The 22783-nt window shown below is 33.1% G+C and overlaps 1 protein-coding gene across 1 annotated transcript in view; it reads right to left on the bottom strand.

Moving 5' to 3' along the window:
- LOC115876994 (ecdysone receptor-like) overlaps nt 1–22783 on the bottom strand; it is a 924397-nt gene that overhangs the window by 426546 nt on the left and 475068 nt on the right. The gene's annotated exons all lie outside the window — the stretch shown is intronic.

Genomic DNA, 22783 nt, shown 5'->3' with positions numbered 1-22783 from the left:
GGGAGTACCAGGTGAAGTTACCGAGCACCATGTAGTTAATAGCAATGTAGTTACTGAGTATCATGTGGTAGTTACTGAGTACCATGTGGTAGTTACTGAGCACCATGTGGTAGTTACTGAGTACCATGTGGTAGTTACTCTATAAATAAAAAAAATAGTTCTCAGGACAGAGACTCAATAAAGCGAAACAACTTACGGTCTAAAAATCAGCTTTACATAAATATATATTCAAACCATACGATTAAACTAGTAATTAAATACTCAAGTAAACAAAATAACAAACGGAAATAACTGAAATAGAATTTAGTTAGATAGGGCTATAAAAAATGGCGGATAAACTTACGGTGGTCATTCCAAGAAGAAAAACCAAACAAATACGATCTATACTCTGGATTGCATACTTTACAAGGTTTTCAAATCTCCAAATCAGATACCCATGCAATCGAAAACGAAAAGTGGATGCAGAGAGCTTTTCACTGGAAAATTTTTCGGACGCCGAAACACGCGTCTTCTTCATATCCAAATTCCCAGAAAAAAAGACCTTCTTCTCAGTTTCAGAAACGAAAAACCCAACTGTCATAAATGAAGTTTGACATCCAGCGAATAGATGCGCTAATAAAAATTAAATACGGGACAAGGGAAATGCAATTAAGGAAGTTTGGCCTATAGCGAATAGATGGCGCTAATAAACAAGACAAGTGAACTGTTATAAATGAAGTTTGATATCTTTGGCATCTAGCAAATAGATGGCGCCAATACTAAGAAATTTAAATAAAAATAGATTTTTAAATTCAATTTTATTAAAGGAAGTAAAAAATGCTACACTGATCGAAGCGTTGTGCAAGTTAAATTAAATAAAGATTTTGACAGTTCAACTTTTTTTAGCATCAACTCTGAATCATTGTCAATCTCATTCAAAAAACTTTTTTTCCGTTCTTAAAGTGAATTTGACCTAAAATAATTGGGCTAATCGGCCAGCAACCGAAAAACCATCGAAATAAATCAAAAATTCACCGCGGGAGATAATTCAAGGAGAGGTGTACCGAAAAAGCGGCTGCCTCTGGCGACCGATTTCTTTTACTCGGGGCGGTGTAATTTGTCGACTGTCTTTTTCAATGACGGGCGATAAATATGATTCTCTTTGGACCGTGAGATATAGAATGTAACGCGGCGCCTACTGAGACCTGAATCCAACTGATGAAGCTATATTTATTCTCCACATTAACATAAGTTATTTTTCCGGTCTTCTTTTAATACTGGTTTTAGCGGTTGTAAGGTCATTTGTTTTAGAAGCATCATTTTTGAAGACAATCAAATATTTAATTAGGGCCATATCTGGAGTTAAATTTATGGAAATCAATTAAAAAAATAAATTTAATAAACTCATCGGCAAAAGTCTTGCACCCCCTTACTATTTTAATAAAAAATTACATTCCAAACTAATTTTTCGTGCAAATCAATAGATGCTAAAGTTATGTTAAAAAATAACACAAAAAAGGGAAAAGTTTAATAATATATTTTGCCAAAAAAAAAAAAAAAAAAAAAAAAAAAAATATTTGACAAAAAAGAGAAAATAAATAATAAATTCTGACAAAGTTAAGGTTACTAATAATATAAAAAGTATTGCTCCGGATTTGTTATGAGTGCATCAAGTCGTCGGGACATCCCCACTATAAGGTTATTTATGGTTTCTTGAGGTAAGTTCTGCCATTCCTCTTGAGCGGCAATGATCAACTCGTGGCGATTTGTTGATGGGTTATTTCTGCGAAATACAGCTCTGGCGATGTAGTCCCAGACATGTTCAATAGGATTGATGTCGGGGGAGAGTGGAGGCCAGTCCAGACCAGTTATTTCCCCTTCATTTAATGCTTCCTGGACTATCCTAGCTCTGTGAGGACGAGCGTTATCATCCATGAGAATTAAATTATTGCCGATTTCTTCGCGCATTTGATAAATTATTGGTCTGATTAGTTTTCACATACAAATGGGCGTTCATCACCTCAGGAATATGAATGAGCTCTGTTCGCCTATTGTACATGATGCCACCCCAGAACATCTCAGCTCCTCCTTGATAAGGAGCAACAGCAAAGGCTGTATTCAAACGATGCTGCCTCCCTGCCTCCCTCCCCACTCGCTGACGATAGTCATCACTGATCAAACCTATCCTGGTTTCGTCAGTGAAAATTACGTTTCTCCACTAAGGTAATAACCAGTTCTGGAGTTCTCTAGCCCACTGTAGCCTCCTTTGCCTATGGTGTAAAGTCAATCGAGCGACTCGCAGTGGACGTCTACGCCGCATTCCAGCATTAAAAAGTCGCCTGGAAATGGTTCGGCTTGATATCACTCGGTGATAAGTTCGTTGAAACTGAGATCGTAGCCCTCGAATTGGAACTGACCGATTTCTTCTGGCAAATTGAGCCAAGTAGCGATTCTGTCGTTCAGTCGTTATCCTTGCACGGCCCAACCTAGGACGAGATCTTACATTTCCGGTGTCCATATATCGTTGTATAATTCGGCTGACAGTACTTCTGCCCTAAATTTAAACCGATCGAAGCAATTTGATGCCTCAAGCTGAGACCTTCTTCGTGCAAAGCGATAATTCGGGCCCTATCGAAGACAGAAATTTCGTGCCCTGGCATTTTTGTCGCCTTTCACAACACTAACACTTACTTCGCCAAGATTGAACTCCGAACTGAGAACAATATTTGACCGCAAATAGCAAAACTATATACATTCCATCGATAAGGTTTTCTTTCATTGCTTTTATGACCTATTTTTTGTAGACACATATTAAGGTATTTGTACACACAGCCACAACAATATGCTATGCAAAGAAATAAATTTGTCTGGGGGGTGCAAGACTTTTGCCGATGAGTGTAGTAAAAAGTTTGATTTAATTGATGTAGATTTATACATCCTAGACACTTATTTCCACAATACTAAATGATAAAATGTATTTTTCATACTATACTTGTTGTATATATAAAATAACATAAAAGTTGCTTTTATAAAATGTTTGATTAAATTAATAAAAAAATTATTTTTATTAATTTAATTTTAACATTTTCTAACTAATTTATTGCTATAGTAGGTCTATTTTTAAAGAAATCTAAACATGAATAATAAGGGTCTAGATTCTGTAAAGTATTTAAAAATAAATGGACATATATTAATAGCTTTCATCTCATTTATTTAACAAAATTTAACTTTGTAACATTTTTGTAACTGCAATTAGAATCAATTCGTTAACATTAACGATTTTTTTCATCTCATATTGATGTGTCAAAATTCGTACATAAACTATACCATTAACTACCCTATAACTTCTTTATTTTTTTAGTTAAAAAAACGATATTTTGTATGTTAGTATATGACATAAATTAGAATTGATTGACGTATTCAATTGTTTTCGGTCACACTTCCTGTTTCACCGGAAATTTGACTTGAACTGAAACTTTTGATTTTTATAAGGCACTCCCGGTATTTTTTTACCTTATTCGATAGAAAATAACATTCTGAATAGAATGACATATCATATGTCAACATTTCCGGTCTGGTAACCCTACCTTTATTAAAAAATGTCTATACCTATGTGGCGGATTCATCTCTCCAAAAAAATTCTCTGTGTTTAGTGTTAGTGTTTACAAAATGAAATAGTTATTTTTTTTGTAAACACTTCTGGCGTTAATCCCAAACGGAAACCGTATGATCGAATAAAAACGGCGTTAGCGATGGCTATGAAATGAAGATCGCTGGCATTTTATATGTAAAATTATATGGGAAATGTCATCGATCGTCATTTCCAAGCCAACTGGACGCCGGTTTTTTTTTCGACAATACGGTATCTTTGTCGGAAGTTAGGTTTACAGTTATGAACAAATTGCCTAACGAACAAAAATGCTTAATTGTTTCGGAAAGTTTATCTCTTTTCCGTCGTCGGAAGCAAAAAAAATAACGAGTAAAGAAAAAAAAACTATTTAAATATTTAAATTCAAAAAAAAAAAAAAAACACTTTAGTTTTTTAAAACAGATCCGTCTACAAAAACCGTTAACGTTCTGTTAAAAAATCTATTTTATTTTGTAGATTTTCTTGCAGTGGCGAAATACCCATAGAGGATTTTTTGGAGAGTCCTACCTTTATTGATACAGTACGTATACCAAACCTAACATTCTACAGTTTTTAAAGTCAGTCCGCAGTAAACAAAATCAACAAAACCGCAGTTGCATTTTATCCCAAGACCGCATGTCTTTACACAGCAAAAGCGTTTCCTAGCTGAAAACCAACATTATTATTCCGCAACAACATCATCGTAATATCCAACTCGGCCGGAACTGCATCCCGCACAAGCGCTCCCTTGGGAACCGCCGCGAATGCACCGAGCATCGGCCAGGTCGCGGTGGCCTTGGCAGAAGCGTCGGGCGACCCAGATTCCCGGGCCCGCCCCCGCCGCCGCCTCCGCCACTGTCTCTAGGAAGGCCATTGTTGTTTATCGGCGTTGTTTATTGTCTGCGGTGGCGTGGTGCTCGTATTTGTTCAATCCGTACAAATGCATCGAGTTTATATCCAAACAAACTAATACGGGTGAAATAAAATAGATTATTTTTGTAATAAATACCAGGGTCGTCTGCAGGCTCGTCAGGGTAGGCCTCTAAGGCCGCGCCTCACCTGTAAAATGAAGGAACGATTTATTTTTTTGTATCTAGTTTTTTATTTAATCCCAGTATAACTTATTATAATTCTATAACGCATTCAACATAATACAACTAAAAAATATATCCATCCATATCCATCCATACATATATAAAAGCTGAAAGATTTTTTTTTGTTTACATTTATTTTTTTTATAAAATAAAAATTCAAACACATTTCCTTGATGATTTTTTTTTAAATGAATAGGTATTGTCAAGGTCAAGGCCTAAAATGTATTACTTGGTTGCCTGCCAACAACCCGCCACGTGTGCTAAGAAAAAAATGGCGGTATCCGCCGAAAATTAAAAATGTATTACTGTTGCCTGCACAACGCGCAATGCCAAGAAAAATGGCGTATCCGCCAGAAATTAAAGACTTTTTCAGGCGCCGTCTTTTAGTCAAGTCGAGAAATAAGGGGGGAAAAGTCCCCCCAACGCCATTGAATTTGTCTGGTTGAAGAAGTAGCTTTCCAAAGAATTGGGGAAATTTTCGAGAAGCAGTCCCAGTAGAGTATATAAGCCGGAGCCATCGACGACTGAGACAGTTTTTGAATTTGAATATACGCGGTGAAATTTGAAAAAATCGGACAATTTGGTGAAAGAATCTTATAAATAGTTAGTTTGTTGTGTGTTATAAGTTAGTAATTGCGTATAAAGCTGAGAGAAATAAATTCGTTAAGTATTTTTATCGTGAGTTTAAATTAGTGCACCCACAGAATCCGTAACAATAAATATATGGCTCTACTAGATGGTTATGAAGTATTTTGATATTGTTTAATGGTATTTCTTTTGTAAAAGAACTAAATACTAAAACATAGCCGAAAAACACCTACACACAACAATACCGTCAGAAAATAAATTATTTGTCATTGCCACGCTCGCGTGTCGCTCACGCTCAGATATATATCAAGTTTTAGATATTTTAGGGGTCGGTTGGCACGCCCTTTCCAATTTGAAGTTCAATAAAACAAAAGTTTACCTTAATTAGGATGAGTTTGCATCGAGGCGAAGTAGCTTTTTAATTTTTAACAAGCCGGGGGTCGGGGTTCAAAGATATTAATAAAAGGGCGCCACGAGATTATACTCTATGAACCCGGCATAAAAGATGTTACTATTAAGTAGACTTTAACACTAACCTCGAACTGTTGAGTGTAACTACCATGAACTTCAAATGTTGCTATAATTATTTAAACTTAAGTGACTCTAACTTAACTATGAATGACCAGCCTGTAATACAATCTACTAAAAAATGATTAAGTAATTTTATTAAAATTTAAAAAGTTTGTAAAGAAATGAATGAAATGGGTGTTAAAAATTTAAATCGATAAAGAATTACTAAAAATATCGAAAATGATCTAAGCTAAGTTAAATCTAAGACGTCATCTCCCTTAACTTAAACTAAGTATGCTCAAAGGGCGGAATACAAATAGCAAACTAAAACTAAACAGTCTTACTCTACTAGATGTGATATATACAAGTAAACTTCCTCGTGCTGGGCTACGGCGTAATAGCTACAGGCTTATCTACGGCGCGGTGCTACAGCAGCTCGGGTGTACTGTCACTGGAGCCTACGGATGTCAGCAGACGTACAGATGAAAGGCAAATTGTTGAGGTTTCAAATGGTGACATAAAAACCCTAAATAGTATTGGTTGTCTTAGAAAAGAGCCTCAATTAGAGAACAAGGACTAGCACAAAGTGTAGGAGTTAATAAAGGTAATGAAGGACGGACTATAAAGATCTGAACTTTACCTCAAAGAGGGTTTATGATGTCCAACGGGTAACTCTACACACAGGCAACAGGAACGGATGGAATTCTGGGCTGTTCTGTGCTGTACGGTCTGGCTCGGTCTTCTTGCTCTCACACAATTAGACGAACAACCAAATAAGATTTAAGAAAGATAACACTCAATCAATCTTTCTACACACGTGGGCGTGGTGAGAAAGTCCGAAAACCCCGACAACAAATGAACAAAAATCAGTTGAGCATTGACTTAAGAGTAGGCAGAGAGAGAGGGAGAGGGACTTCTTGGACACGTGGAATCGGGAATATCGTTTCGGCAAAAATTTGACTATTTAATCCCTTACGGAAATTGGTCGGCGGTCCATAAAATCATGAAAATCCAACACGTCTCTGACCAAATATATTTCGGAAGCCTTAATCCTTCTCTAGAAAGACCTGCTATTCACCAACGGGGAATGTTTCACGAAACGGCAGCCAGCTCTTCACGATGATATTCTCGGTCGGGGAGTACACCAGAAGTGATGCAAGCATTCGATTTCCTTCAAAAAATCAGATTTCAACCGGAAATTTCCCTCCAGGAATGTATATAGAGAATATATATCTTGACTAGTCGAACTCACAAAAAGGCATAAAAAAAAACGATGTTCTAGAATATTTTCTCCTCAGCCATATTTCATATTCGGTCAATGAACGAACTAAACTCAGAAATTCCACAATTAAAATGAACGAATTGCACACTGCTATCCACATCAAAAATAACGAATTTAAACTACGAATTTTATCTGATAATTAAAATTTTTCAATAACCAAAACAGAAGATATAATAAATCCAAAAACATCTGATTGATCTGACAGTGACAAGTGACAAGTGATGACCAAAGATAAAAAGAGGTCGACAAAAATTCTAATGCTGGGCCAGTGACAATATTGTGAAGTTTGCATATAGTGTATATCGGGTTGCATAATCGTAAAATTTAAATAAAATAATATTTAACAATAAAATTATAGTAAACATGATGCAAAAATAATAGTTATTTGCGTTAATTTATGAGCTAGCACACAGAGGTCGTTGCGAGGAAATTTGACTGTTACACGGTTAATACCGCCAGCTTTAGACACATAAATATTAGCACAAAGGTCGTAGGATAAAAGTTCGTTTAAATAGGGGTCGTCATTTTCTTGACAACTTCCTGATTTTGTCTTGATCTTGTCTTGATTTGAAGACAAGATCAAGACAAGAAATTATTTTTGGTTTCGAAAGACAAGACAAAAGACTTCACCAGAAAATCAACGAAAATCTTCGAAATTCTTCTTGAAAATATCCAAAAAAAAAGAAATACTCATTTACTTAGGTACTTATCATGAATATCCATTAAATGACGGATAAAAACATGTATTAAGCCAAAAATATTTGTACGAAAGCGGCACTTTGTCGGATGTCCAATGTCCAAAGTTTGGACATTGGAAACATTGGAACTTTTTAATGGCTAATATTTTTATTTTTAACTGTTTTTTTTCTAATTTTTTTGGATGTGTTATGGCCTACGATATTAGAATAAAAAAACACTTTTGCAAGCGGGCCTACCAGTGGCATAACAGACTTTTTTGAAATTAACGTAAAACTTTTAAATAAACAAAAATTAGTTTTTTTTTTTTTTTTTTTTTTTTTTTTTTTTTTTTATTTTTTATCATTGTTGTTTTGCCTGTTTTTATCTGTAGTAGTATTATCACCGTCACTATACTGTCAAAGTCACTAACTAAACTTCTACGTCCAGGTGTCTGAGGTGGTAGGTATTTTAGTATAGTAAACGCCACGAATGTTTGGGAGTGGTTCATCGCTTGATGAAGTTAGAATCGACACGCGCGCTATCATTTTTACATTAAAAACGTAAATTTTTACCGCAGACGTAGGTTTTTAAAGGCCCGGTCTAATCATCTGCCTGCGCTCCTCCTACTTATTCTAAAATGTTAAGCCCCGTGGTTGACAAAGACGATACTATACCGCGTTTCTTTGATTGATTCGTTTTGTGCGTCAGTCCATTGTGTGCTTGCAGTGCGAACAATGGTGCATTCCAGTTTATATTTATAACCAAATATATGTTTTTGACAAGACTTTGACAGTTAAAGCAACAAATTACAACAGATTATATATTGATTATTATATGACTTGAAACACCACGGCACTGGAATTAAGTTTTATGTGACCAAGAACAGATTAGTTCACATGGTAGCGACCGATGAATCACTCCCAAACATTCGTGGCGTTTACTATAGATTTGCTGCTCAACGAACCATCACAGTCACTCGTTTTAATGTTAGATAATAATAATAATAATTAACAAAATTATGTAAATCTGATGATTTTGGCTACTGTAGTATAATGAGCCCAAAGTTTATGAATTTTTTGAAAATTAGATGCCTGACCCTCGATTTTACGTATAAAGCATAAACATCGCATTAACCAATCTTACCGCGACTTTTAAACAGCAGGTTCCCCTTTAATAAACGAATTTTACCCCCGTTTAAAATTACCCTTTTGTCAAGATATCAAGAAATTTCAAGATTTCTTGAATCAAGACAAGAAATCAACTCTCAGGAAATGGTCAAGATTTTTTTAATTCTTCAAAATATTTCAAGACAAGACAAGAAATTGCTTGTCAAGATCAAGAAATCTTGTCTTGCCGATCCCTACGTTTAACTGGCATTAAAGTGATTATTAAATTAGCTACGCAAAGCAATTTTTGGAAATGTATCCTCTTAGAGTGTACCATTATGTCGAACAATTTGTTGTATGAAAATTCCTTACTATCTGGCCTAGAATGAAATTCTACAGAAAGAATTAGAAGAGATTTTTGAAATTCATCAACCAAATGGGCAAAGTTAGTAAAAATTTATATAAACCTTCGCGATCTCTGGATTATACACATAAAAATTTGAACAAAGGATCATTTCTGAAATAATTGTCCATATATGTTCTATTTGTAATTTTGATGACTTATTTTTTTTTTGAATTGTATGATTTCTATTGTGTATTTTTTATTATTTGTATTTTTTGTGCTTTTGTTTGTTGTGTAAATGCTTTGTCGATGAAGCTATTTTGGCTTTTTGGACAATAAAGCGTTATTTTATGTTTTTTTTTAGGCTGAGTTAATTATTTGGACATAGCGAATTTATGAAATTCATACCCTTAGGGAGTAGAATAGGGAATGAAAGTTTGCTGTACGAAAATACATTACTATAACATCTAGAAGTATAAAATTTTATACAAGAGTTTATTTAGTGACATCTTTGAATAAGAAGACTAAGGAAGGAGCATAATGCTATCCATGTGTTCATGCATGATGGGCGGAAAAGGCACCATAAAAGCTCTCTAGGGTGGGGATCCTTGACAGTTCTGTTTGACGATTCTTTTGACACATTTGAATTTGATTTGAAATTTTGTGGATTTGTCAGTCTTTATGGAGCTTATTTTATGTTATTTATTATTTCTACTACTGATAGTTGTATAAAGGTAGTAAATCTAGATGGAAATTGTGGCAGAACTTAAATTAACAGTGACACTATCGCGATTTATCGAAAAAGACTCTAAAATAGTTGGTTGTGTAGCGTGCGGTAGATCTCGGCAAAAATTGAGTGAAATAATGGAACAACTTTTCGCTAGTAAGTGACTATATAATATACATACGTGTAGTAAACCGATCATTTATGAAATTCACTTAAATTAACTAAATTATATATTTTTCTTGCATTTTAGCTTTTATTTATTACTTGTCAAAGATTAGATGTCAAAGAATTTAGATACGTTAATTTGACTTACCTGCTTCAGTAGCGTATCGGATGTTTGTGTTAATAAATACTTATTATAACTTATCTATTATTATTAGAATTATATATTTTTATAACAATTTTAATAACTACCAACATTTATTCACAACGTAAAATAAAACAACAAATTATTGAGTCTACCCCACGTCTACCCTACATCATAGTTTTACATTTTTTAAATAAAATTAGAACGACACTGATAAACCGGAATTTAAGTCGGCCATATTTGAGGCCCATCGCGGTGTACCTAAGATTTTTGATATGCTCCTTCCTTAGTCTTCTTATTCAAATAGTGACATCAATAATATGAACGAAATATTTCTTTTTCAAACCATCCTTCTGGGAATCTATACATATATAAAATGATATGGTTGATCTGTGTCGTCTCTACTGAAGTAACGACTTGCTCTAGAAAGTTGCTTTTTTACTAAAAGATAGCTAATTGGCTCTTCTAAAAACTGTCGTCGCCGGATTTTTTGTTTTTCATTTAATTAAAAAAAATAAAAAGTATTTTTTTCCTGATGTCGTGGCGGTTGCCCAAGGCTTCAAATAGTATTTAATAATCTTTTTTATAACTTAGTATATTATTAAAACTGTCACATAATTAGAACTTTTCCAAAATTATATATTGGAAGACATTTCATTTTCATTTATTCTTATTTATAAATATATCCTCAAAAAGAAATGGAAACCATATTAAGATTTTTAAACATATATTCGTCATATTCATATCCCTTGAAAGTGCTGTCAAAATATGAAGCAAGAAACGATTTAAAAAATATATCACAGAATGCAAATAAAGTTATTTCCAGACTTTCTGAAAACGCATTTACATTGTTTACATTTTTAAATCAAGCCGCTGTCAAAACATCTCATTAATGCAGTCTGATTTTTCTTACTTTTGCACACGACATATTTATTCTTAAATGACATGACGTCTCTTTCATGTAAAACCGAGAAATTTTAATATTCTCTGACGGTAACAGTACTTTAGTATTCCATGGATATTCCAGTATTCCGTAAGATATGTCTGTGAATGATTTAATTTTAGCCTTAAATTAAACCTAGTAACATCGCGGAGGTTTCTTCTGAGATAGAAAAAAAAAGTAAAAAAACACTGAGGGTGCCATTTAAAAATCAAAAGTTGTAGTAATTTCCGGTAAAACAGGAAGTGGCCGAAAACAATTGAATATGTCACTCAGTCCTAATTTATGTCATATACTAACCTACCGTTTTTTTACTAGAAAAAATAAAAAAGTTATAGGGGTGAGCCACTTTTGAGACGCATCGGGTATACAGGGTCTATCAATGGAGCATCGGGGATATGTAGCTCCTATAATTAAAACGATGTACTTAAACAGCCGTTAAACGGTAGCCTACTAAAACACCGTTAATAGATATTGTGACGTCGTTCATGTCGGCGGAAAGTAATGCCTAGCCTTAAGCTTTTTGCAAGAGCACCTGTGGGTCAGTGGCTGAGGCTATCGCTTCGTGCTTCGTAAATATGGCAAAGACATAGACGACCACAAGATAGAGAGCAATTCAATCTATTGTCCGGACAGATTACTCTAAAAATAGCTCAACACAAAAATAATATCTGGCAAACTAAATTACAAGGCCTAAATATAAGAGACAACTCTCTATGGAAAATGACAAAAATACTGACTAAAACATTTCGGACTATTCCGACATTGGAAGACAATAACATAGAAGCTTTTGACGACAAACAGAAATCCGAGATGTTCGCTAAGCAGTTTGCAACAGTTCACACTCCACGACCAAGTACAACTAACGAACAGCGAATATTGATGAATGCATTACTAATCTACCTAGATCGGAAATGGATGAACAAGCAAAACGCGACACATATATATCACATAAAAACTTAAAAATGGCAATCAGGAGCTTTTCAAACAATAAAGCGCCTGGTCCAGATGGTATTAGCTACCTACTTCTTAAAAAATTGCCGAGAAAAGCACAAGTGCAGTTGCTGTATTTGATTAATGCTATTGTCCGAATCCAATACTTTCCAATTGCCTGGAAAGAAGCAATAGTAATACCAATATATAAAGTAGGAAAAGATGCAACGAAACCAGGAAGCTACAGGCCTATAGCATTATTGAATACAATGGCAAAAGTATCTGAAAAACTTATATTACACGAACTAACAAAACACGCAGAAAATAACAAAACATTGCCTAGTGAACAATTCGGTTTCAGACGCGGACACAACACCACTCTACTTGCTGCAAGAATGATACACGATGCACAGACGGGATTCCAGCGACAGCAGTCTACTCTAGCCTTATTTCTGGATGTGGAGAAGGCCTTCGATGCTGTCTGGCATGAAGGTCTTCTTTACAAGCTCCTCTTTATACATAATTATCCCCTACATATTGTAAATCTAATAAAATCCTATCTCCAAGGTCGTTACTTCCGAGTGAGGGTGGGCAATTCTCTGTCTTCTCAAAAACTTATACGCGCTGGTGTCCCACAGGGCACAGTAATCGCACCACTACTATACTCTTTATATACCGCTGACATTCCTCGATATCCAAATACAAACTTTGGACAATACGCGGATGACACTGTTTTATATGCTTCCTCTTACTACGTGAATATTGCCAATAAACAACTGAAGTATCACCTATTGAGACTATTGCCTTATTTCGAAAAGTGGAAAATAAAGATCAATTCTACAAAAACGGAACAATTACTTCTTACACAGAAAATTAGTAACGTAACTGTCCATGAACCATTAAAAATTGATGGTACAGCTATTCAGCCAAAATCCTGTGTCAAGTATCTTGGTATTAAAATTGACAAGCGGCTGTCATTCGTATCAAATACGACCTATAGGATACAACAGACTTACGCAGCATTACAGAAATTGTATTCTTTACTGTCACCTAGATCGCATATGACGGTAGATAATAAAATATTGCTTTATAAAACTATACTCAGGCCTACCCTAACATACGCATGCCCAGTATGGATTAAGATCTCAAATAAACAAAGACTGCGACTACAACGGTTACAAAATAAGACACTAAGGAAAATCACCGGATATGACAGATATACTCGTATAGCACATTTACATGAAAATACTGGATTAGAGACAATAAACGAATTTATCGACACAATAGGACAAAAATTTTACAAGACGCAAATTTATAATTCGCCCCTAACATCAAATATAACGCAACAAAGGCAGCACAATGTGATAAATATGAAACATTTGCCGATATACTCACGGCTACCTATATATAGTGAGTAATGTTCTCAGACTCAGAGCATAAATTAAATAATTATAGACGCTGACCACAAAGACACACAAAACGTAACATCAATCACTCCTAAGTTCAGACTACTCTCAACCGTGTACATAAAATATGTACATCAGTTGCAGAATAGACTGAAGACTACTACATCACAACTAAACATACAAACAATAAAATTACCGAAAATCTACTAGATATTACGAAGGTTTTTTAAGAGTTTTTTCCTCCGATTCTACGGATCTGATTTAAGTAACCAACATATTTATTAAAGTAAAACACGTCGGCATTGCCTCTATACTCCCAATGCATGTGTGAGCAAAAGCGGAACATGCAGTCCTCGCCCGGTCAATAAAAGAGCTACCTAGGGCAAACACCGGCCCCCCTGTTCACAGGGTTCGCTTAGGTGGTTGAGTGCTTCGTCAGAAGAACAACATACCATCTTATCATGTTATTTTATTTATTGTATATATTGTATATAGCACCTTTTTATTGTATTTAAGGAGACATTCTCAATAAATGCTTTGAAACTTTGAAAAAACTATCGCTTCGTAAGCGGATGGTCTGTGGTTCAAATCTCACGCCGACCAAGACTTTTTTATATTTTTTTTGCTTATAGCGTGATCTTATTGCATTGGTTTCACACTTTTTGGTTGGATTGGTTTAGTTATTTGGCGGGTTGGTTAGCGTGGTTATTTGGAGGGTGTTAATTCATTGGTTAGTTGGTTATTTGGTGGGGTTGGTTGATTTTTACTAATTTATATTTGTTTTTTATATTTTTTATCAGTGTCGAGGTTAGTTGCGTTGGTTAAGTTGGTTATTTGGTGGGGTGAATAGCGTTGGTTAGTCCTTATAAAATTCCTATATTTGATAAAGCCGTCAAGTGCGTCACATCAACGACGTCATACCTATTAACGGCATTTTAGTAAGCTACCGTTTAACGGCAGTTTAAGTACAGCCTAATTAAAAAACTTTAGGAATTTCGTTTAAGAGCAAACCGAAAGTATGTATTAGGATGTATTCCATGAACAATATTTTAACTTCTACAGGGTGGTTCAAAAAAGTGTGAGTGGATCGAGATGATTTTGTTTTAAATGGAACACCCTGTATATTATTGCATTGTTGGCTTCATTTCTGATCACTTTACATAATTCTAATATATTAATAAAAAACCTTTTCAGCCTTTTTTAAAAAAAAAAATATTAAAAATACAGGAAATGTCCTGAAATCAAAACTATACTAGATATTTAGTACAGTTGGTCTGTACTTAACTTTGCTATAAATATCGTAATCTGAAACCATACAGGGTGTTCAAAATTCTATGTCAAACTTTCTAAAATATAAAATATTTTTTCTTTGTTTTTTTAATGAAAAAATTACAAAAAAATAAACATTTTTTTGCAAATTACTGTTTGAAACATCATTGCCTGTATTGTTTTATTACCAAATAGGTTGTTTTTACTGTTGAGAATCCATATGAAATAATATAATAGGTACCACAAATATCCACAAAACCGTTAAAAATTTCAAAATACTTTAAATACAAAAAATGTTCATTTTTTAATTCCCCATCCAACAAAGAAATAATAAACAGAGTGTTCCATTTAAAAAAATACAAGAAAAATTATTTTATACCGCGTGCGTCTCAAAAGTTGCTCACCCCTATAACTTTTTTATTTTTTTTAGTTAAAAAAACTAAATTTGTTATGTTAGTATATGACATAAATTAGATTGAATGACGTGTTCAATTGTTTTCGGTCACTTCCTGTTTCACCGGAAATGACTACAACTTTTGATTTTTAAATGGCACCCTCAGTATTGTTTTACTTTATTCGATAGAAAATAACACTCTGAATAGAATGACATATCATATGTCAATTTTTGACATTTTCGCATATGGTTTATTTAAAATTATAACTTGCGGTTCGTAACGAAAATTTGACTCGAAGTACCAAGTGTGTGTTATCAAATTATTCGTAAAAAAATGCTTTTTCCAAATATGTTAATGAGCCACCCTCGTTCCATTTGAAAAAAATGAGATATGATTAAAAATACGATTTCAGCATTTTTAATTAGCCAGGACAAGACACTAAAAACATTAGACGATCAAATCTATTTTTCCAAGGCTCCTTGATTAAGAATTAGTGTTTTTAACATAGCCATGGCACTCTAGATTGAATTTTAAAATACGATTTTTTATTAAGCGAGAATATCAAGAGTTGATATATGATATGTCATTCTATTCAGAATGTCATTTTCTATCGAATAAAGTAAAAAAATACCGAGGGTGCCATTTAAAAATCAAAAGTTGTAGTCATTTCCGATGAAACAGGAAGTGACCAAAAACAATTGAATACGTCAATCAATGCTAATTTATGTCATATACTAACATACCAAATCTCGTTTTTTTTATCTGAAAAAATAAAAAAGTTAAAGGGGATGAGCCACTTTTGAGACGCACCCGGTATTTAGAAAGTTTGGAAAGCAATGATGAACACCCTGTATTGTTTAAGATTACTATATTTACAGCAAATTAAGTACAGACCAACTATAGGAAACATCTAGTATAGTTTTGATTTCAGGTCATTTCTTGTATTTTTAATAATATTAAAAAAAGCTGAAAAATATATTTTTATTATTTATTTATTAATAGCTCGAAAACTATCAAAACATATTTAATATTATCTTAGGATTATGTAAAGTGATCAGAAAGGAAGCCAAAAATTCAATAATATATAGGGCGTTTCATACGAAAAAAGTCATCCCGATACACATTTGATATTTAAAGGATAAAACTGAGATTATTGACCCATTTTTTCAAAAATTTACATGGAGTGCTTTAATTTTACGTATGCATACCAATTTTCAGTCATCTGTAACCCTGTATATAATAGTTGTAGCCTGATAGTGTTGTTTGTAGGAGCCCTACATACATTTTGATGAAATTAGAATATTTAAAACTCTACGACAGTTGGCTGTTAATTTCCGACTAGCTTAAAAGTTATATCCATTACACCTTATTAAAAAAATGATACGATTGCAATTCATTCGAAGAAACTAAACTTTATTAAAATACGAACTTTTTATTTATTTACTTGATTTACTTTAAAATAGACATACATATTGGATACATTTGGGCATGTGTCATAAAATTACATATAATATTGTATTTTTTATGAATTAAAATAACTATAGTGTGACCAGCGGAACTGTAGCTACGGGGTATCGGCAGGGGAACGCAGTTGTAAACAAAACACGCCCAATTTCATTCATAAAATAGGCATGGGCGTACGGTGTTATATAAAAATAATGTGTATCATAAATACCGTATGATCGAGAAAAAACGGCGTCAGCGATGGCTATGGAATGAATATCGCTGTCATTTTATATGTAAATTTATATGGGAAATGTCATTGATGTTCATTTCCCAGCCAACTGGACTCCGTTTTTTTTCTATCATACGGTATAATAATCAGATTAATATTTTTTTTCAAAAAACTTTATAGTTGAATCGTTATTGTTGAGTTAGCAGGTAAACACTAAAAGCTTTTATTAAAGCTCCCTTAAATATTTTCAATCACTTTATTATTGTGTTGTTAATATAATAGAAAATAATTACAGCTGGGGGTTGGAACCTTTGGTGTTACACAGCAAAATAAAACACTAAATCAGTACAATACACCAAAACACTTTTAATTTTACACTGGACGCACGTTTCGCTAACCATGTCTGCCATCAGCAGATGATCAAGACTGAGTCTTGAGGTATATTTATTTATATATCTGTACTAACTATATTTTTTTCTATAATACATAATTTTAGATATAACTATTTCCAGCAAAAAAACATCTTGAAAATAGTTAACTTTGGAAACGCAAACAAAACATAATTTTACTCACCAGTAGATCCAATATTGCCTATTACACCAGGTATGGTATCGCTCCACCAGCAGTTTTTAAAGGTTAGGTCATTGTCTACCCATATATTTCATCCAAATAGATAATACTTGGCTATATTTTCGAATTTCGCGTATATATTTATATCTCTCTCTGCAATATAATGGGCCGCTCTATTAATATTTATCTGTTATTTTGACATTTATGCCAAAAAAATTCATTTGATTTTAATAACCCCCTAAGCGTTTCCCTGCAAAAGGAAAATTCGATTCCTCCTGCAATTTTTGCAAAAGCTTTCTAATTGTGGGGACGAGTTTGAATTCGAGATAAAATCTATTTATCAAATTCCTGACCACTTCGAAAAAGTCGTCGAGCTTTTCGACAGCAGTCTCACGTGGTCGTTTCTTTCCAGAGCTGGATATCATTTTATCGGGGTTAGTTTTCAGCCTTTTTTTTATCTTCTGTGTGAATTTTTTTATAGCCGATACGGTATAACTCCGGTATAAAGAAATATCCGCTCAAGTTTACGTTTAAGCGGCAACTTAAGCGAACTCTCTGTAGCTTCTTCATCGCAAACCCTATTAAGAACACAAGGAAATAAACCAAATGAGATTTCATCCACGTTATTATTATCTTACCTATATAAATTAACTATTATTTCTCTTGTCTGACTATGTAGCGTCTTACTCTTAACAAATGTATTCATTTTAAAACACAAATATACGATCAAACTTGATATTAATAATTAAAAACTACGAACGAAAAACATTATAACAAGATAACAAAACAATAAAACACAACTTAACTATCAAATATACGAAAAATATAGGAATAAAGTTTAGGATAACCGGTATAAAATAATGAAATAAAGTAATAATGATCAAAAAAATGACACCGCCACTGGATATTTCAATAGTATTCAATATTCCTACTTTTTTCAGAAGAGACCGTGAAGTTGGGGACAAAGCAAGCGAATAGGAAAGGCGTAAAAGCCATGGCAACCGCGTGGTAACAAACCCTGTGACGTACTCTCGCCAATCATGTTCGATGAATAGGCGGCCATGCGCGGCGATGCCGGTTTGCCAATGATATCGTTGAAAAATCTTCAACTTTCATAATAGGCAGATTATACAGAATGAAAGAAATAAGTTATTAAATAAAACATATCGAACAATATGAACTACGTTAAAATTCCTTAGTAATATACGTCAGAATATATGCTAAACACATTATATATAATAAAAATATAATAAATTTATATTTCATGTCTGGCAATTTTGCAATTTTATAGATAAACGTGGCAATATCGATTTTTTTTCTCGCATTCCTTCCGTAGCTTCAGATCCGCTGGTCAAACAGTAGGTTGACGATCGCGGTTCAGAATCCACGTAAAAGCAATAGACCTTCTCTGGAGTAAAATAAAGATTTTCTTTATACTTCGTTATTAATGGAGTATTTCGGATACTGTGCCCCAAAATATCTTTCTGCAATATCATTATTCAAAACATCAAAAAATATGAAACGGAAATTTACAATATACTTTTAGATCAAAAATATATTTTCGAACTTTTAAAATGCTAATTGCATATGAATTCCTACATTCTTAAATCAATGTTCTGTCAAAACACCGAAAAAATAACTGGAATTTTTTCTTGTTTTATCCCTATTAACAGACGTGGCGCCTCTTTTATGTAGGACGCCAAATTGCATTTTACTTTGCGTTCCCGGCTTGCTGTCACCCAAAACGGCCTATAAATACACACCGCCAGTGGTAACTCGTGAATTTCTTTGTAAAAGGACTCAAATCAATACTATATTTAGGTATTTCAAAAAATGTCTATATCTATGTGGCGGATTCGTCTCTCCAAAATATCCTATATGGGTATTGCGCAAACCAAACCTAAACAAAACACTTAATTAATTAATTAATTAATCCCAGCGTTAATCCCAAACGAAAACTACTTGTCAGAAGCTAAAAAAAGAAAAGAAATAAGATTAAGAAAAGAAGGGAAATACTTTATTATTTATTTTTTATTATTTTTATATTGTTTTTATTATTTTTTTATATTTTATTTACTTTTTTTATATTTATTTTTTATTTTATTTTTATTTATTTATTTAATTTATTTTTTTATTTACTTTATTAAGCGAAATACCCATATAGGATTTTTTATATTTCTTTCATTTAGGGATACTATGTTAAGTACTTCAATTAACTAGTACTTTAGTTTATTTGCTAATTTATATTTTATCGAATGTCATTCAATTCAGTATTTAATATTTTTTTAAGATTTGACTTCTTCTACAGCGTGTCCCAATATTCCGTAGACATATAACTACTATGCACAGGGTGGGTCAAATTCGACGCTTTTAAAGGGAAACACCCTTTTCTATAGGAGATAGACGAAAACTATTGTGTGATAGATGAAAACTATCGGTGGCTGGAGCTCAATTTTTATCAAAAACATGACGGTGAAAACCGCACATCGATATCTGTTACCGTTTATGAGTTAGGAGGTGTTTTCAAAACTGTGCATTTTTATCAAACCGCTGTAACTTTTTCTATGGAAAATTTTGTATTTTTATGAAAACATTTCTAAAGCACCTTTTTACGTAGAATTTAATGGTTTAATATAATTTTTTTAAATTAATAATTTACGAGTTATCAACAGAAAACTTGATTTTTTATTTGAGACACCCTGTATATTTTTAATTAAATGAAAAGACCTTAAAATTCCCTTTCTAAAAATATAGCACACTTGATATTCTGTTAAAAAAATTCCTTCGAAATACAGAATTTTTAAAAGTTCACCACTTTTAACTAGTAGGTAGGCTTTGGACCTCTTATTGATGATAATAGAACTCGAAAATATATTTTTCCAGCAAGACAAGGCACCGCCTCAGATCGCTGAAGTTATCAGCAAATTTTTGCAGTCTATTTAGAGAATAACTGAATAACTAACCAAGATCTCAGCCGTTGGCCATCGAGGCCGCCGAGGCCGCAGGACTTAGTGCCTATGGATTTTTATCTTTGCGGAAGGTTCTTATTTTTAAATTGCCCGTATAATCTAGACACTAATTAGAAGCTAGGTTTTATACTCCTAGAAGGAGTTTTATACAGGTATGGACGAAAAGTTATTCTATTCAAACCAGTTAAAAAATATGTAGGTGGCGCCCTCTACAAGTAGAAGTCATATTGACATCAAAATCAAATTTTTCATGTCCAAAAACTTCAAGACACCAATTTTCATGTATAATCTAGACACGAATTAGAAGCTAGGTTTTATATTCCTAGAAGGAGTTTTATACAGGTATGGACGAAAAGTTATTCTATTCAAACCAGTTAAAAAATATGTAGGTGGCGCCCTCTACAAGTAGGAGTCATATTGACATCAAAATCAAATTTTTCATGTCAAAAAACTTCAAGACACCAATTTTCATCCATATATTGACGACACTTCAGAAATTATTTGAAAAAAAATGAAATAAAAATGAAACTTCTACATCCTGTATCTCCGAAACTAAGCATTTAAGGACATGTATTTATAGGAACTTTTTTACTTATTTTTATCTGCAGAATATTTCCGGAATACAGTTCGGACCACCCTGTAATTACTGAGAATTTTGCAATAAAGAACCCGTCACAAGAATTGGACATATTTTAAAATTATTTTCTGAGTTGTACAATGACGGATAAGCACGTGCTCTCTCTACCCGCCGCTGTAACTGACATAATTGAAATTTATTTCCAGTTCTTTTTTTTTGCCCCACGAGGGCGTCTTTTTTCTTCATTTCCTTCTTTTTTTCTTCTGTCATTAACGCCGAGGCTCGCGTTGTTTATCGACCTTATTTTTTCTCGCCACTTCGTTAGCCGCAAACGAGATACAAAATGATATCTTTCTTGGCCGATATTCAGCGCCCCAAAAATAACGCGGCTTTATTTATAGCGGCGTCTTTTCCGCTTTTTTTTCTAACAACCCTCCCGTTTTTTCTATGTGAAAAAATATACCTATTAAAACGTTTTTTATTTCTTTTAAAAGAGTCGTATTAAAATAACATTAACAATGGTGAAAACATTTCTTAAACTAAAAATAAAGAAAATAACAGTTTTGGGTTGCTTATTGCAATATTTTTCTTGCTAATAATACATATTAAGAAACAAAAAATATACAGGAAGTTTAGGGGTTTTTGATTTTACCTTATTAAGTAATTGTTATCAGGTAGTAATTGTTAATTTTGGAGTTTAACTTGATATAATGACATTTTAACAGAACGTCAACGGTTTCTTGTAGATGTATCTGTTTTAAACAAGTAAAGTGTTCTCGAATAGTTGAATTTAAATATTTTAAATAGTTTTTTTTATTCTTTGTATTTTTTTTGCTTCCGACAATGAAAAGAGGTAAACTTTCCGAAACGTTAAGCATTTTTTTCTTTTTTAGGCAAATTTGTATAACTGTAAACATAACTTCTGACAAGCAGTGTCCGTTTAGGTTTAACGCAGAAGTGTTTACAAAAAATAACTATTTTATTTTGTAGATTTTCTTGCAGTGCAGTGGCGAAATACCCATAAAGGATTTTTTTGGAGAAAGAAACAAAATATTTAAACAAAAATTTATATATTAGTTTATTTACAACTGCTCTATTTTTTAATGTTTACATAATTTTCGTTGCAGTTGACAAGCGAGCATGTGTCTCTCTTAGCAGATAGTCCTGCTAAGTAAGAAGTGTGCAGTACACGAGGACATTGATAAAATATTATTTTTTTATTGTTAAAAATATTTTTACAATATAAAATAATAATTGTAAAAATATTTTTAACAATAAATAAAGTTAAAAATTGAAGTCTGTTTTAATTTATAATTCAACTTTAGAGTAGAAAAATTTCCAGTTTTAATTTTGATATTGATCTTGCTGCAAGACCCTTACAAGACTTGTATTTTTTTAATATATTTTTCCTAGAAGAAATTTCTATATATAAAGACTATATTTTTTATGATTTAATTACAAATGTATAGTTTTCAGATTTTTCCCTATACTTATTTAGGTACAGGGTGGCGCCTCTAATACGCCGCGGAAGGTCCTAGGACAATTGTAGTTTATATCGAAATTATTTTTTTTTTAGTTTTTAGTTAAAAAACATAATTTCTTGATAACATGGTAACTAGGGTTCAGAACTGGAAATTCCCGGTTCTTTTGAGATATTAAAAAACCAGGAGAAATTATTAATTCCCTGTTCTTTCGGTACCTTCGGGACTCAGTAACAATAACTAAAAAATTAATAATTTATTACGTGAGAAAGTAGTGATGCTATTTCTCATTGTTTTGCTTATTTTCTCTTTTGAAATTTCTGTAA

This window comes from Sitophilus oryzae, unplaced genomic scaffold (assembly GCF_002938485.1).
Source record: "Sitophilus oryzae breed Bouriz unplaced genomic scaffold, Soryzae_2.0 scaffold_1441_pilon_pilon, whole genome shotgun sequence".
NCBI lineage: Eukaryota > Metazoa > Arthropoda > Insecta > Coleoptera > Curculionidae > Sitophilus > Sitophilus oryzae.
The sequence above is the reverse complement of the archived record's forward strand: the minus strand, read 5'-3'. Positions and strand labels throughout refer to the sequence as shown.